General features: G+C 40.6%; 1 pseudogene; it reads left to right on the plus strand.

Moving 5' to 3' along the window:
* The first annotated feature begins 4,170 nt into the window (after nt 1–4,170).
* Nucleotides 4,171–4,270, plus strand: LOC136162141 (U6 spliceosomal RNA; annotated as a pseudogene).
* The last annotated feature ends 13,049 nt before the right edge of the window (nt 4,271–17,319 follow it).

Consider the following 17,319-nt stretch of genomic DNA (forward strand, 5'->3'; position numbering starts at 1 on the left):
TGCTTTGGGTAGAATAGCCATTTTGATAATATTGATTCTTCCAATCCATGAGCACGGTATGTTTCTCCATCTGTTTGTGTCCTCTTTGATTTCTTTCATCAGTGTTTTATAGTTTTCTATGTATAGGTCTTTTGTTTCTTTAGGTAGATATACTCCTAAGTATTTTATTCTTTTTGTTGCAATGGTGAATGGTATTGTTTCCTTAATTCCTCTTTCTGTTTTTTCATTGTTAGTGTATAGGAATGCAAGGAATTTCTGTGTGTTAATTTTATATCCTGCAACTTTACTATATTCATTGATTAGCTCTAGTAATTTTCTGGAAGAGTCTTTAGGGTTTTCTATGTAGAGGATCATGTCATCTGCAAACAGCGAGAGTTTCACTTCTTCTTTTCCTATCTGGATTCCTTTTATGTCTTTTTCTGCTCTGATTGCTGTGGCCAAAACTTCCAACACTATGTTGAATAGTAGTGGTGAGAGTGGGCATCCTTGTCTTGTTCCTGATTTCAGAGGAAATGCTTTCAATTTTTCACCATTGAGGGTGATGCTTGCTGTGGGTTTGTCATATATAGCTTTTATTATGTTGAGGTATGTTCCTTCTATTCCTGCTTTCTGGAGAGTTTTAATCATAAATGAGTGTTGAATTTTGTCAAAGGCTTTCTCTGCATCTATTGAGATAATCATATGGTTTTTATCTTTCAATTTGTTAATGTGGTGTATTACGTTGATTGATTTGCGGATATTAAAGAATCCTTGCATTCCTGGGATAAAGCCCACTTGGTCATGGTGTATGATTTTTTTAATATGAACAACCTACTTTTTTAAAAGAAAACACCTAAGGAAGCTATGGGCTCAGACCTACAATTCTGAAATCTAAATCACACAGATGAGTCTGAAAGGTTGAGTCAAGTCTTGAGAAACAAATGAAAAATTCAACCCATGGCAATTTGGGCAGAATCAAATAACATGTTAACTTGCCCAATCTCTCTTTCCATAATCCACGAGTCATTTTGAGGCAAAAACAAAACAAACAAAAACACCTCAGGACTACATTCACTTAGAATATTTGTCAGAAAACTTCCTGTACACGTAAGAGAGGCAGAGCAGTTCCTAGACTCTTCTCAAATGCTTCAGCTAAAAAGTAAAGTAGGCACCAGTGCCAATAATTGGGAATGAGGAGAAAAATTGTGCCAAATACTTGGCACCAGCTGCAGCAATTAAGAAAGCACCTGCTTTATGCTTCATCTGCTGTCACTCCCTCCCTGCTTTATTTAGGCTGGATTCTGGATTTTTTTTTAGAATAAATGCACCTCATTGCACAAGCACATAAACCTCTTTTTTTCCTTCTTATTTTTCTTTCTTTTTGACTGTCACTAACTGGGGCAAACTGGAAGGAAGATCCCAACAAGGACAGGGTAGTAAAGACACTTAAATTTCTAAAATCTAGGGGGCAGATGTAACCAGGGCAATCAGCTCTGGTAGGTGAGGACCAATGTGCATTGCTGTACCGATCACACCCTCCCAGGGAGACCCTGTAAATGAAAATGTGGATTCGATTTCTGAAAGCAAGATTTCTATTGGTTTCATCCTGAACCTTAGCTATGGCAACCAAAGCAAGCTGCTCTGCAGAGATTTAGGCTAAAAAAAAAAAAGATGCCATCAAATAGTTCTCGACCATTATCAGTACAGGATAGCATGAGCATCAGATGACATGTGAACGAGATGACAGTGCTTTGAAAAGTTGAAAGGATTATGCAAATGTGAAGTAGGTATTAATATTAAAAAATTTTATTGAACGCCATCAAATAGAAACCAGACAGTAAGTGTATTCATCCCCTGGAAGTGATTTAGCACTTTCAGAGCCCTGAGTGAACATTTCCTTGTTCCCTTTTATCTTGTCTGAAAACGCTGGCTAATGATGCTACATCAGAGGCAACTGAGAGGCTTACATGAGACTAAATGAGATAATGCATGTGAAGCACCTTGTTCCATGCCACTTTCATAAAAGACACTTAATAAGCATGAATTGATCTCAAGGGGGAAAATCAAGCACATTATCCTGAGAAGTCTTTGTACTATCAGCCCACCAATAGAGGCTTCACATTAAATTACAGTTTTCTGAGACCGAAAAATGGAAAGGGCATCCTCAACAGTACATAATCAGTGAAGTTGACTGCTTCTCACATGTGAAAAATAGATGTGAAACAAAGATAGCCATCCTTCCATTTGTAGGTTTCAAAGTAGCAATTTCCTTCTTTCCCTACTGATTTCTGCTGTTCTGTTCAGGGAGAAATGTTAAACTGCTTTTGAATTCCCTCTAACACAGCCAGATACCCACAAAGGAGAGATTCTGAGACCGGAATAAGAAGAACAAGAGCTCCAGGAGAACAGAATCCAAAGTGCTTAACCTATTAACTGTTAATTAGTTAATGTTGCCTGACAGAAGAAGAAACCAGAAAGTCAGGTCAGCGTACCAAGGGGCTCTGCTGTCTGCACTGCTTTACATTAATGCAGAGGAAGTAAAGGTCAGTTGTCTAGAGCGAGCATCTGTTCCTTTTGGATATTGATACAACACCAAAACAGACAACTACTGACATCCCTAAGAGACGCTTAGGGAGCGTCGAGAGATGGTGCGTCTTTCTCTGGGTCCATGCCCACCCTTGCAACCTCTGCACCAAACAGACCTGTGCTTCTGGTGTTACAGCACGAGTGTGGTACAGAGCTTTCAGTTTACACACACTCATACATACAGAGCAACCTTGTCCCTAAGGCATGTCCACAGTACCTGGTGATTGGATCAGCAGGACCAGCATCAGCTTTATACTTTTTCCAGAATGCTTTCCTGAGTCTCTTCTCCCTGGAGAGCCTAAAATCTCCAAGCTTGAGTTCAAGGAGATAACACTTGAACAGAACCCCAAGGATGGGGAGAAGGAAGTGGAGATGGACATACTAGGAAAACAAATAGTATCACTAAAGATAGACTAGGTTTTTGTCCCCAGGTTTCTGGCATGTTGAATGCACAGGTCTCAAAAAAACAACAGCAAGGGAAAAGTGAATAAAATAAAAATGGGATCAGGGAAGAGGGTTATGGGTACACACAGGGAGGGGCTGATGGATGGTCAGAACCTGGGGCAGGGGTGTGTTCTTCCTTGGGCATCACATCTTATCCAACCCATAGTCCTCCACAGGGAAGTCTCCTTCTGTCATAATGAATGGCTTGACAAAGACGCCATACTTGGCCTGCCATTCAAAGTATTATTTCCCATTCTGTTATCATTTTCCTCTAGTGGCTCCTCATGGTGGACACCAATCCAGCAGCCAGCCCTGAAATCTGTGAGTCCAACATATATGATGATTCCCCAATGAGGGGGCTGCCCAGGCATCTACCCCTCACATTGCTGCCCATTAGCACATCACCAGCCTGAGCCTTCTCCTCTGTGAGATACTGGGTAATCTTGGCCTCAAGAAACCATCATTCAGCTGGACATTTCATGAAGCAAACTTCATTCAACTAAGAAATTTCCATTGAATTTATTCAGGAGCAGGCAGCTGGGGATGTCATAGAAAGGTAAGGCCATTTTGGGTGGGTCTAAAATTGATGAACATAGGGGAATACAGAGGGGTCAACATTTTCAAAAGTAGCCATTCTTTCTTTGGGATATAAAGATACCCTGGAAAGATGATATTTGTACCACGTTTTAGACTTGGGGCAAGAAATCAAAACTTATCACCACCACTTCTGTGGTCTTGCAGAGCAGCAGTCATGTTCTTGGGATCTACCACGAATGTATCATACCCAGAACTTATCCAGGTTCTACCACTCACTTGCTATGTGCTCTTAGGCAAGTTACTTCACTTGTCCAAAACTCAGTTTCATCTATAAAATGGGAGCAATGAATTGTTACAGAAGAGACTATGTGTTCACCAAGCCTTGTTTCCTTTTCCTCTTGGTTGGATGCCTAGGGGACATTTCCTAGCCTCCCTTGCAGTTAGGTAGGGCCATCTGACTGAGCTCTGGTTGATGGAATGCAGACAGAAGTGATACATTCTATATCCAGGCCTTGACCGTAAGAACCTTCCCATGGGATCCTCCCCTTGTACACCCTCTCCCTCTCTCCTCACCTGCTGGAGGATATAGAAGTCCACGTGCAAGTGAGCACGTGATGCAACAAAGTGATGGCAGCACATATACTAACATGGGAATGATACAGAGAAGATTAGCGTGGCCCTGCACAATGATGGTATGCAAATCCAGGAAAAATTCCAAATTTTTAAGAATACAATTTGCTTTCTTGAAGACTGTTCTTTCCTTTTTTTCTTATATAAAAACTGATTTTAAAAAACCCCATCTTGATCGAAATGTGTCTGTCTAAAGAGATCTGCTAATATTTGCTTTTTAAAAGCTGTCCTCTATTTATTTAGGGGGAAAGTGAAGCCAGTAACTGAATTATAAGTAAAAATAAAATTTTAGACCTACGGATTGGGAATTATTTTCAAAAATTAGCTATCAATCTGGTATCAGAAAATGGTGGTTTTTCTCTCAGTATGTTGTTGCTGTTCAGTTGCCAGGTTGTGTCCGACTTTTTGTGATTCCATGGAATGCAGCACACCAGGCTTCTTTGTCCTTCACCATCTCTCTGAGTTTGTTCAAATTCAGGTCCATGGAGTCAGCCATGCTATCTAACCATCTCATCCTCGGCTGCCCTCTTCTCCTTTTGCCGTCTCTTAGTACATAAGTAAATAAAATGCAAAGTAAGAATGTAAGCAGTTGTGATTCATTACAAGCAGTTGGAGATAACTAAATCCTAGGGATAATCATTTGTATCCTATTCCAAAGTCTTATTTTATAGTTTGAAAAGCACTTTGCACACAGTTCTTGTATATACAAGTAAAGATGTAATTATAGGATGTAGTGTTACTGCTTTGTTTAACAAGAACCTCATTTAAAATTGAAGATCGACAGCTATGGTATTTTTTTAATGATTTATTTCTTTTCTGTTTCTTTACTATAAAGCTAAGTTAAAAATAAGAGGTTAACGAGGAAAAAAAAGGACTCCAAGGTCTTGGGGAGGATGAGGACAAGAGTTACCAATTTGCCTTTACCTTATTAAGTCACTGAGATTTGGAGACTATTTGCTGTGGCAGTTAGCCTACCCTGACTAATAGGGCAATTGTGAGGATCAAACTAGATAATTTATTTATAAGCACAGTGTCAGGAACATAGTAATGTTTAGCAAGTAACAGCTATTTATTTTTGTGTGATATCAGTCCCACTTTAGGTACATAGACTTTTCCTTTCCCATCTTTCTGATGGTACTTTTTCCCTTTCATCCAGTGACCAAGGCATCTCTAGATGTCCATCTCTGCTTTTTTTGTCTTTAAGCCTGATCACAGTATTAATGGGCTGCTTCTCTCTGGACCTTGCTCTACTAATAGCATTCCCTTATAAAAAATATGGGGATAAAGGGGATGCTTCTATTGACATGATAATGGTTCTGAAATGAGTCAGAAGTACAAGGCAGTCCAGTTGGCACCATTCATCACAGCTCCATTTTTGCTTTCCCTGTCTTCCTGTACGAAGGCTACAGGGCTGAGAGTTGTTTGTTTGAGAACTGACTCGGATGAGCAGCACAATCTGCTCCACTGGAGGAAACATTTCATAAAAACTGCTCCTGTCGAGTTTTCATGAAACTTCCAAATTTCAATTAGAAACTGGAGAATCAGATGGGTGCAAAAGAAATTTAAGGTAATGAAGAAGAAAGTGCTCATACACTAAAGTTAAAATCAATAACCATATGACTAAGCGGCCACCTATTATAATTAGCATGATTTGAGGAGTTCTAGGCGCTCCTCCTGTGATCCCCAAACATTTCTGTTGCATGTTGGCAATGCTTGAAAAGCTGTTCATAGCAACCCTTCACAATCACACATCACTTTATGTGATCTCTCTTATCACACAATTCTCTTGCAAGGTAGGTTTATAAAAATGAACCTCAAGACTGTGAAATCATCTGTACAAGATTATACAGGTGGTAAAGGGCAAAGCAAAGACTTATCATGTGTCCTGGCTTCAGGACTCTTTCCACAACACCATGATTGCCTCCGCCATTATTAACACTTCATTTCTTTGGATTAAATACATCTCCTAAGAAATTGACCATTCAAACGAAACCTTACCTGAATCTCAGTGTATAAATGGAGTTGTTCTGGCTGAAGGGTGTTTATGGGGAGGAGAAGCAGGGAGAGGCAGGGTTTAGAGAAGTCCATGATAAGCCTAAGAACTACAGTCCAAAATCTACTAGGTTAAAGCTCTATCGCCTATTTCAAAACAATTGGTCTTGGAAGAATCTCTTGCTATCATTCATACTTTGTATCCTATCAGACATTTCCTACCATCTGAAACAAAGAGCTGGAATAATAAATTCAGATTAAAGGGCTCTGTCAGTCAGTTATGACAAGGCGGGAAGGTGAGAAGGAGTAAATAAAAGGTGAAAACCAACCTGACATTTGGCTTCAGGTTTGCTCTGCCCAATGAGGGAATCAAATTCTTCTGTAACCAACAGATTAGTGTGCTTCTTGAACCTTTGTGCTTTAAAACTGCTAATATGGAAACAGATAAAACCTATAAATAAAAAAGCAAATGACAATCCAAGAAGGCCTTATATACCTTAAAGTATGATCTTTATATTCTAGAAATACTAGAATTCTTTGTACTTGTCAAAGTATAGTCTTCTATAAGTGAAAAATATGACTCAAACATAGGATGAACACATGTTGGAGATTTACTAAATTCATTAGTGAAGGGTAGTAAAACTGATTCCAAAAACAATGAGAGGAATTGCAATTATATAGCACTGAGGAAAGACTGCTGACATAAGATGGTTGGATTAGACACAAAATTGCTTGTCCTACAAGCAATAGAATCATAATTTGAGGATTATCCTTTCTACCTTTCAGAATTCATTTATATCTCTGCTGGGTACAACTTTATAGGTCTGTTGTAACTTCAAAGTGGCCTTTGGCTAGTAGTAAACAGAAACTCAAGCAAAGTTCCACTCTTCAGCCTAGATCATTCAATAATTCTTGGTAGGCCTGGCAGAGTGTTTCATTCTGACACTGAGAAGACAGACTGCCCTCCCTTTGCCTTCTTTCCAAGTTTTGAGTCCTAGTGACTCAAGTTGGGCTCAAGTAGGTCAAGCAGGGATGGGAAGAATTAGGAGATTGGGGTTGACACATATACACTATTGATACTCAGTATAAAATAGATGGTATCTATAGGGCTTCCTGGGTAGCTCAAATGGTAAACAATCTGTGGGTCATGCAGGAGATCCTGGTTCGATCCCTGGGTCAGGAAGATCCCCTGGAGAAATGCACGGCAACCCACTCCAGTATTCTTACCTGGAGAATGCTATGGACAGAGGAGCCTGGTGGTCTACAGTCCATGGGGTCACAAAGAGTCAGACATCACTGAGCAACTAACACACACACATAAAATAGATGTCTAATATGAACCTACTGTGTAGTCCAGGAAACTCTACTCAATGTACTGTGATGGCTTGAAGGGGAAGGGAGCCCCAAATGGAGGGGAAGTATGTATATGTGTGGCTGATTCATTTTGCTGTAGAGCAGAAACTAACACAACAGTGTAAAGCAACTATACTCCAATAAAAATTAATTAAAAAAAAACAAACAAAAAACAAAGAGTTCCGTCATTCCCTTCTCATTTTCTGGGGTCAAATTCCAACCTTCTTGGGTCATCATTTCTACTGAAACAAATGAGTATAATATAGGCCACAAGTCACAGGCAGCAATGTAAAGCTCTTAGTTCTTCCAGAATGAGAGTATAAAGCCAAGTAAAACTGAGCCTTTCAAAAGGGATAAGACAAAACCAATAAGCCTGAAACCCAACATCATGAAGTTTAAGTTTCCAGCATGAGCAGCTGAGTTACATGCTTTTTCTCTTAATTTCAGAATCATAAAGCAAAACAAACAAAAAAAGCAGTCAATAGTCTTGAAAGAATGAAAGAGTATCTCTTTTAAGAAAAAAATAACTACTAATAAGTATTTGGGGAATAATTCAGGTATAAAGTAGAAGAAGAAGGAAGAAGAATAATCATATTTTCAACTTTACATTCTAATAAACAAGTCCCTCTTTGGGCAACACCTCTCAGACTCACTGCCTTCTGGCCCAATTATATTCACCTTGCCTGAAACATATAATTAGGCTTGTTTCATGTCCTAACATCCTTTTTTTTTTTTTTTTCATCCTTTTTTTTTTTAAAGCCAGTAGGAAGGGTGCCCTATCACGGTTTTGTATGCACTTTTGTTGTTTGGTTCTGAAAAATTCAAATATATCTCCAGAGAACATGCTAAATAGTTAAAATCATACTTTATCAAAAATCTTCTGGGATCATTTGCTTCTATATACTTTTTTTAATTGAGAAATAATTGACTTATAAAGTTGTATGGTTTCAGGTGTATAACATGATTCCATATTTGTATATACCGCAAAATGACCACCACAAGAAGCCTAGTTAACATCTGTCACTGTACATAGTTACAAAAATGTTTTTCCTGTGATAAGAACTTAAAAGATCTAAACTCTTGGAACCTTCCAAATGCACAACACAGTGTTATTAACTATAGTTGGTACAGTCAATAAAGTATGCAACGGCATATTTCATATTTAAACTTTGCCATATGCATTTCGGTTAATCGCAGTATGGTATCTACCATACACAAAATGAGAAAAACAAAGGTTTTCCAAATCTTGATTTTTACAAGGTGTTTCTCCTTTCTGATGAGAGGAATTAGGAAGTTATAGAAAGTTAGTGCTATAAGGATGGAGAAAATGAGAACCGAGGAAATGAAATGCCTTGTCCAAGGCCAAGCAGCCTCTCCAGAATTCTTACCAGAGGCTATCTATCTGTCAGTTTGTTCTGGATTCTGTGTGAAGAGCATTCAGCTTCCCTGAGTTAATGGATTATTGATTAAGGTTCAGAAAAATGCACAAAGAAGTTTTTTATGTTCCCCACTCTGAGAACTTCTTTTATTCTTCCTCAGTGGGAACGCTCCAAGCATTCTGGCCTGGACAATTCTTCCTTGTGTGTGTGGTGGAGGTCCCAAGAGTTTCAGGATGTTAGTGTTTCCAGTCCAACAACCGCAGCCAGGGTGAGAGCAGAAATGCCCTTCTCCATTTCCAAACACTCCCTAAGAGGGCAGTACCCTCTTTAGTCGATATCCACTGTCGTATTCTGAGACCAAAACAATGGAAAGTCCTCCCTCTTTACCCTGCCCTCCCCAGTGTCTCCTGTAATATTTTTCTCATTAAATACTTATTCCTTTCTTCTTTTCAGGTTTTCTGAGCATCTACGAATAACTGTGAGTGATGTTATCCATTCGCCAGCTTGCAGGCATATGGCGCAACATAAAGCAGGAGGCAACTAAGCACTAGGTTCCTCAGAGCACCCAACTAGGGCTTCCCAAGTGGCCCAGTGTAAAGAATATGCCTGCCAATCCAGGAGACGCAGGAGATGCAGGTTTGATCCTTGGGTCAGGGAGATCCCCTGGCAATCCACTCCAGTATTCTTGCCGGGGAAATCCCATGGACAGAGGAGCCTGGTAGGCTACAGCCCATGTGGTCACAAAGAATCGGACATGACTGAGCCACTGAGCAGGCACGCAGGGCACCCCAACAGCTATTATCTACTCATGTTTGGATGTTCAAGAACCTGCTCAACACTCTCCTTGCCTTTCCAAAAATCTACCCTCCAATAGCATTTCTGGCAGAGGCAGTTGACATGGACGGGATCCTTAAAGATCACCATACCCAAAAGCTTCCTTTGAAAACAAGAAGATGTCAAGAGCTGTGCCCAAGGACACACAACTCACCCATGGCAGACCAGATCTTAGCCCATTTTTCTTCCTTCCATGCCCCAGAGACAAACTTTCCATATGCCACAGTTCTTCCAAGGATCAACCCTGGTTACACACCCAGGCTAGCACAAAGGCTCAATACACATCACCCCACTGGGATTTTGTACTTATGCAGCTCTTGCCTGCAATGGTGTGAATAAGCTGAGATCATCTTTGTTTGAAGAAACCACTCTGAAGGAAGGAGACAGTGCTGTGGAGTTATTAAGAGCATGGAATGCCTCAGTTTAGAGTCAGATTAATCTCTTAATCTTGGAGGTTGGCTGCCTAGCCTCTGTGCTTTAGGTAACTCATTTATAAACTGGGAGTCAATAATAGCCAAACTATGCATGTTAAGATTAAATGGAGTAATGGTTCTAAAGCACCTACAACAGAGACTGGCACATTATAAATGTGTTAAGTCATCATCAATGTTAACTAACATCATCATCATCACCTTCATCATCAATTACACCTTTTTGCCTCCCTTGAAAATTTAACCAGGGAAAGAAAGCATGGCTGGTTCAATTTCTTCCACCAGCATGAGCCAGAAGGGGCTCTTCCTTTGGGGACATAAGCAATGGTCTCCAATCCACAGCTAATTCTGTTTCTACTAAAAACTGAAGACTATTATGAAAATGTGTAAATTCAGTATACTTAACTTTGGGAATAAAAATTAAGCAAAATAAAGTTGTTGTTGTTTTTTTTAAGAAGTAAAGAAAAGTACCAGTCCACAGTTCTCTTTTCTCTTTCATAAGGCCATTTTAGCTGCTTTTCCTTTTGAATGATTATTCAACCAAGGAAATAAAAAAATAAATCGTGGGTCCTGCCTTCAAGGAGGTTTTCATAAGCAGTATAGTTTGCTGCCTTTCATCCTGTTTACTTAGGTTTCACTCTGTGATGGGCTTGAAATCTTGGTAAACTAGGAAGTGCCTGGGCTGAAATTCCACTGGGTTCACTGACCGTCCTCTCTTCCTTGCAGACCACCACTCCTAATGGGGTGGTTACCCAGCAGTTTCCATGCTGCTCCCGGTTCTCTTAGAGCCCAGTCAGTTGCTTCCTATTGAGGAGTGGCTAGAAAGAGGGTATTAAGTATGTCTTTTTATTTTCTTTATTCTGATAGTTTGACATTTGGGCCCTTGATGACTTTGGAGAGACTGTCCCTCCCAGGGTTAGCCAATTCCTAGAGATAGTAAATGACTCACCTGTGAACAAATCTTTCACATGCAAACCAATCAATGCAGAGTCCATATTTCCAACAACCTCCTCTACTGGGCTCTCACATCCCGGCCCACTAATCAACTCAGGGGCAGGTGCCAGATTATTAGAGACAGCTCTGATGCCCCAAAGCCCACTGAGATTATTCAAACTAGTGCAGTAAAGCTCTTGTCCACATTTTTCTTCACCTCCTCTGCCTCCTGACCGACCCGAGTGCTTCCCCATCCAGCCCCTCTGCATGGTGCGCCGTGCCTCCTGTTTTATACTTCAGGAAACTGAGTATCACAACTTCCTTTATGATGGTCATTTCCATGTCTGCATATCTTTTTCTTTTAATTGGAGAATAATTGCTTTCAGTCATAGTTATATATATATATATATCCTTCCATCTTGAGCTTGCCTCCCTCTCCCATGTGCCTGCATGTCTTACCACACCTAATTAAAACAAATTTTGGTTATCCTTACAACAAAGGGAAAGAAAACAGGGAGGAAGAATCAGAGACGAGAGCCAGCTGGGGAGGGAAGGTAGAATTCAACTCAGTAAATAAGATCACAACCCCTCATACTTATTTGATAACTTACTCATCTCAAATGCTTTCATTGACAGAATTTCACCCAGCCTTTGACAAAAGCCTGTGAGGTCAGCATTATTAATCTCATTTTACATAGAAAAAAATTGAGACCCAGAGAAAGTAAGTGATTTGACCAAGACCCACAGCCAGGAGTGGCAATGTTGGGGTTGGAACTCAGATCTATCAGATTCCACAATCCTATGGCAGCCTGCCAAATAAACAGAGAAAGAATAAGAAGGGACTATGGCTGTCTGCGGAGAAGGCAATGGCACCCCACTCCAGTACTCTTGCCTGGAAAATCCCATGGACGGAGGAGCCTGGTAGGCTGCAGTCCATGGGGTCGCTAAGAGTCGGACACGACTGAGCGACTTCACTTTCACTTTTCACTTTCATGTATTGGAGAAGGAAATGGCAATCCACTCCAGTGTTCTTGCCTGGAGAATCCCAGAGACGGGGGAGCCTGGTGGGCTGCCGTCTATGGGGTCGCACAGAGTCAGACACGACTGAAGTGACAGCAGCAGCAGCATCAGTGGCTGTCCGTGATCTTTAATAATTTTTTTAATAACATTTATTTATTTATTTGGCTGCACCAGGTTTTAGTTGTGGCATGCAGAATCTTTGTTGCAGCATGTGGGATCGAGTTCCCTGATCAGGGATCCAATCCAGGCGCCCCACATTGGGAGCACAGAATCTTAGTAAGTCGCTCAGTCGTGTCTGACTCTTCTCGACCCCATGGACTATAGCTTATCAAGCTCCTCTGTCCATGGGATTCTCCAGGCAAGAATACTGGAGTGGGTTGCCATGCCCCACTCCAGGGGATCTTCCTGACCCAGAGATACAACCTGGGTCTCTTATGTCTCCTGCAACGGCAGGCAGATTCTTTACCACTAGTGCCACCTGGGAGGTTCCATAGACAGTGGACCATCAGGGAAGTTCCTGTCTGCGATCTTGTAATCCAAGTATTGATTCCATTTGCTTCTAGTTCATGGGTTTATGGAACTCTCTGAAGACAGAGACTTTGTCTTGTGTTACCTGGCCTTCCCCACTGCATGGTGCATAGTACTGTATTCACAAGTACATGCTGAACTAAGGAATGAATGAAGAGAAATCAAAAGGGGGCAGGTAAATAATTCCAAGCCCCCCACTGACTTCCCCTCCCTTGTACTTGGCTCTGCACCAAGGAAGCATTGGCACATTGAATTGATAAATGAAATTGTGAGATGCTTCCTACACAAGACACTGAAGTTTATGTCAGAACAATTTTAGAAGAAGTGGTCAAAAAAAACCTTTCTGTAGTCTTGAAGAGCTTCAGGCCAGAAAAGCTCTTCTGGTCTGGCTTGCATCTGGCCTGTCTTTTCTTAACTCTGCTTAAGTAGCACACTTCTGGGATTGAGAATTTGGGGCTAAGTTTCTCAGAATGCCTAAGTATCTAACTACTCTTCATTACAGATGGCTAGGCCTAAGATTAACTACTAGTTTCATTTGTTATACCAAGTAGATGTGATCTACCATCACATCTACATTTAGCTGTAATATGCAGTCTATTTTTCCATTGACCTCTATCCTAAAATTGAAGATGCATTCCTGTGCTAAAAAGAGCACATTTTATTTGCAATCAATGGCAGGTAGTAACTCTTCTCTGTTATCACCTTTCAAAACTGAGCTACTCACAGCCTTTCTGAATAGGTTGACCCTACTGTGGGCTTAAAAGCTTAAATTTGGGAATCAGACAAATATGGGTTGAGTCAGAATTAATAGTAGCTATATGACTTTCATTTCCTAATCTGTAAAATGGGATGATAATAATACTTACCATAGAAACTTGTTAAGAAGAAGCAAAATATTATTCAAATACATAATTACATAATACAATATTATATATGTCATTTATATATAACATATATTATTGTTATATATATTAATATGTATTATATATAATATTGTTATATTATATATAATATTGTTAGTGAACACTAAGATAGGGAAAATGCTTTGTCTATATGCCTGGCACATAATCAGTGTTCAATATATGGTAGCTAGAGTTAACAGCTTTGGGAAACCTCTTACATTGTTGGTGGGATTGGTGCAGCACTATAGAGGTTCCTCAAAAAACTAAAAATAGAGTTGCCATATGATCCTGCAATCCCTCTCCTGAGCATATATCCAGAGAAAACTGTAATTTGAAAAGATACATGCATCCCAGTGATCATAGTGGCATTATTCACAACAGCCAAGACGTGGAAACCACCTGAATGTCCGCTGACAGATAAACAGATAAAGAAGACGTGGTTCATACATACGATGTGATATTACTCAGTCATAGAAAGAATGAATGAAATTATGCCATTTATAGCAACATGGATGGACCTAGAGATTATCGTACTAAGTGAAGAAAAGAAAGAAAAGAAAGAGAAAAGCAAACACCATTTGATATCACCTACATATGGAATCTAAAATATGGTGCAAATGAATTTATCTATGAAACAGAAACATACTTACAGACCTAGAGAACAGATTCGTGGTTGCCAGTGGGGAAGAGGCTTGGGGGAATGGATGGATTGGGAGTTTAGGATTAGAAGATCCAAACCATTACATATAGGATGGATAAACAACAAGGTCCTTCTGTATAGCAGAGGGAACTCTATTCAGTATCTTGTGGTAACATAAAATGGCAAAGAATCTGAAAAAGAATATATATTTTTTAAAATTTATGTACGTGGTAACTGAATCACTTTGTTTTACACCTGAAGCTAACACAATATTGTAAATTAATGATACCTCAATAAAATACAATTTTTAAAAGAGAGTGAGTACCTGTAATTGTTCTATTCTTGGCTGGGCATTGTGAACGTTTGCTGTCTGGTCGTGAGGACAGCATCATCGGCATCTGGTCAAAACTCCCTTCTTAGCCACCCTCTTCATCAGCTGGATAGTATATTCCTTCTTTCTCTCCAGCTCCTGTTTTTCCTCCTTTGATAAAGGAGAGCTATGTTCCAGCTCCATCTCCCTATAGCACTTTCACACATTAGTTCAGCAACTATTTACTGAGCAGTGTTTCATTTTTTTTTTTCTGTTGCGGCATTAACAAACCACCCCAGACTTACTGGTTTCAAACAGCAATTATTTTATTTGCTCACAGTTCTTCAATCCGGTCTGAGCTCAGTTGGAAATTTCTTCTGGTCTTGCCAGCGGTCACTCACTCTGTGGCTGCATTCACCTGGTGGATCTATTTGGGGCTGAACTCAGCCCGGAGGCTAAGGAGACAGGATCTCTCTTTACAGACACAGGATTTCTAACTCTATATATGGCCTTTTCACAAGGAGCCCGACATCTTACATCGCACCTCAGGGTTCCTAAAACCCCCCAAAGCAGGAGCTGTTGTGTCTTCTTAGAACTCTGGCCTGGCACTGGAACAGTGTCACTTCTGCCACATTTCGTTGGTTGAGGAGAACCAGCCTGGCTTCCAGGGGAGGGGGCACAGCGCATGAACACTGGGAGGTGTAGTTCATTGAGCGCCATTAACCTAACAGACTGGAAAAGCGCATCCTAACACTTTGCTAGACTTGCTGGTGAGCATGTCAAACCAGGTTCCGGCCTGGAGTCTACCTAAGGCAGGGGTTCTCAAAACTTGAAAGTGTATCAGAATCACCCAGAAGCCTTGTGAAAACACAGATTGCTGGGCCCCACCCCAGAAACCCAAGAATTTGTATCTCTAACCAGTTTCTGGGTGATGCTGGTGCTGCCGATCTGAGAACATACTTTGAGAACCACTGTTCTGGGGCTGCTTCAGCACTACAATAAATCCCCAGAGATTTTAATTCAATTGGTCTGGGGTTAGATATCTGTATTAAAAAACAAAAAACAACCATTTCCTAAGTGATCCTAATATACAGCCAGGGCTGAGAACCACCGCTTTTAGAGTCTAGTCTGTCTCCTTCATTTTTCTTAAAGCTTCCTTGAGCTAGTCACAATTTGATTCATCTTTATGACCACATCTGAATATTTCCCTTTGAAAACAGTTCTCAAACTTTGCTGTACTTTAGAATTTAATGCGATTTTTAAGGTCCAGGCTACACTTCAGACTAATCATATCAGAACCTCTAGGAATGTAACCTAAGCCTTAAGTATCTTTTTTAACTCTCTAGGTGATTCCAAAGTGCAGCCGAGTTTGAGAATGGGTGCTTTAAACACCCTTATTGCCATTTTCCCGGTACACATTTCTAAATTAAAAACAGCTCTTCCCATGATAATCTCCAATGTTTTCCTTCAAACACTAAAAACTGTAGAGGATATTTTAACCTAGAATCTTACCCTCTCCTCTATCAACTCCCACTGATTTCTGCATTCATGCTTCCATTGCATAATCATGATTTAGGGAAACCTGATTTCACCACATTTGCCATTAAAAAACTTTTTACCCAAGACTGTGAGGAACTTTCAGTGAGGAAAGGGTTAAGAAGGTAGACCTGTTGCATGCTGGGAACTGTAGTTCAATAGCACTGCCCATCAGTGAGGCAGCTGTGGGCTCAAGTGCTTAGTCCCTTCAGTGGTGTCCGACTCTTTGCGACCCCATGGACTGTTGACCACCAGGCTCCTCTGTCCATGGGATTCTCCAGGCAAGAATATTGGAGTGGGTTGCCATGCCTTTCTCCAGGTGATCTTCCTGACCCAGGGATCGAATCCGTGTCTCTTATGTCTCCTGCATGGGCAGGCAGGTTCTTTACCACTGGCGCCACCAGTGAGGTGCTAGAATTTGCTAAAGCAACACCCAGTAACCCACATGTCCTTTAGAGAGGCAGTGTCCAGAAGTGACCAATACCTTGGGCATCAGAGTCAGAAGGCCTGGGTTAGATTCTATTGCCACTCCTCACCACCGCTAGTGGTAAAGAACTCACCTGCCAATGCAGGAAATGTAAACGAAGTGGTTTCGATCCCTGGGTTGGGAAGATCCCCTGGAGGAGAGCATGGAAACCCGCACCAGTCTTCTTGCCTGGAGAATCCCATGGACAGAGGAGCCTGGTGGGTTATAGTCCAGAGTCGAAAAGAGTTCGACACAACTGAAGTGGCTTAGCACACATGCACGCAGAGGAAATAGATCCCACAGGACTTGTGGCATGGACAAAAAAATAAAATAAAACAGATAAGCAACACAAATTTACTGCAAAAAAAAAAAAGTCTTACTTCCATTTTACCAGTGTGGAAAATGAGGCACAGAGAAGTTAAACAACTTGCCCAAGGTCACACAGCTAGTAAATAACAGAGATGATGATGCAATAGGCCTGATTGCTGCCCTCAGTAAGTGAAATTTACTGGAATTGAGATCAACCTTTCTCTGCCATTTCACAGACTCCTGGAATGGGTGAAGATCTTTAACATCCTGTATGGTAGTATTTTCTTTTTATCTCTTCTGTTTTTTTAGACAGGGAGGTCATAAACCAAGTGTAAGAAATATCTTTTACATTACAGCCTTATACACACACACACACACACACACACACACACACACACACATCCATACCCAAAGAATGGAAACTAAAACTTCACAAGGTAATAGCTACTCTTTTTTTTTTTTTTTTTTAATTGATGTGCGCCAGGTCTTAGTTGCAGAATGGGGATCTAG

The sequence above is a fragment of the Muntiacus reevesi genome, chromosome 2, assembly GCF_963930625.1.
Source record: "Muntiacus reevesi chromosome 2, mMunRee1.1, whole genome shotgun sequence".
In the NCBI taxonomy this organism is placed as follows: Eukaryota; Metazoa; Chordata; class Mammalia; order Artiodactyla; family Cervidae; genus Muntiacus; species Muntiacus reevesi.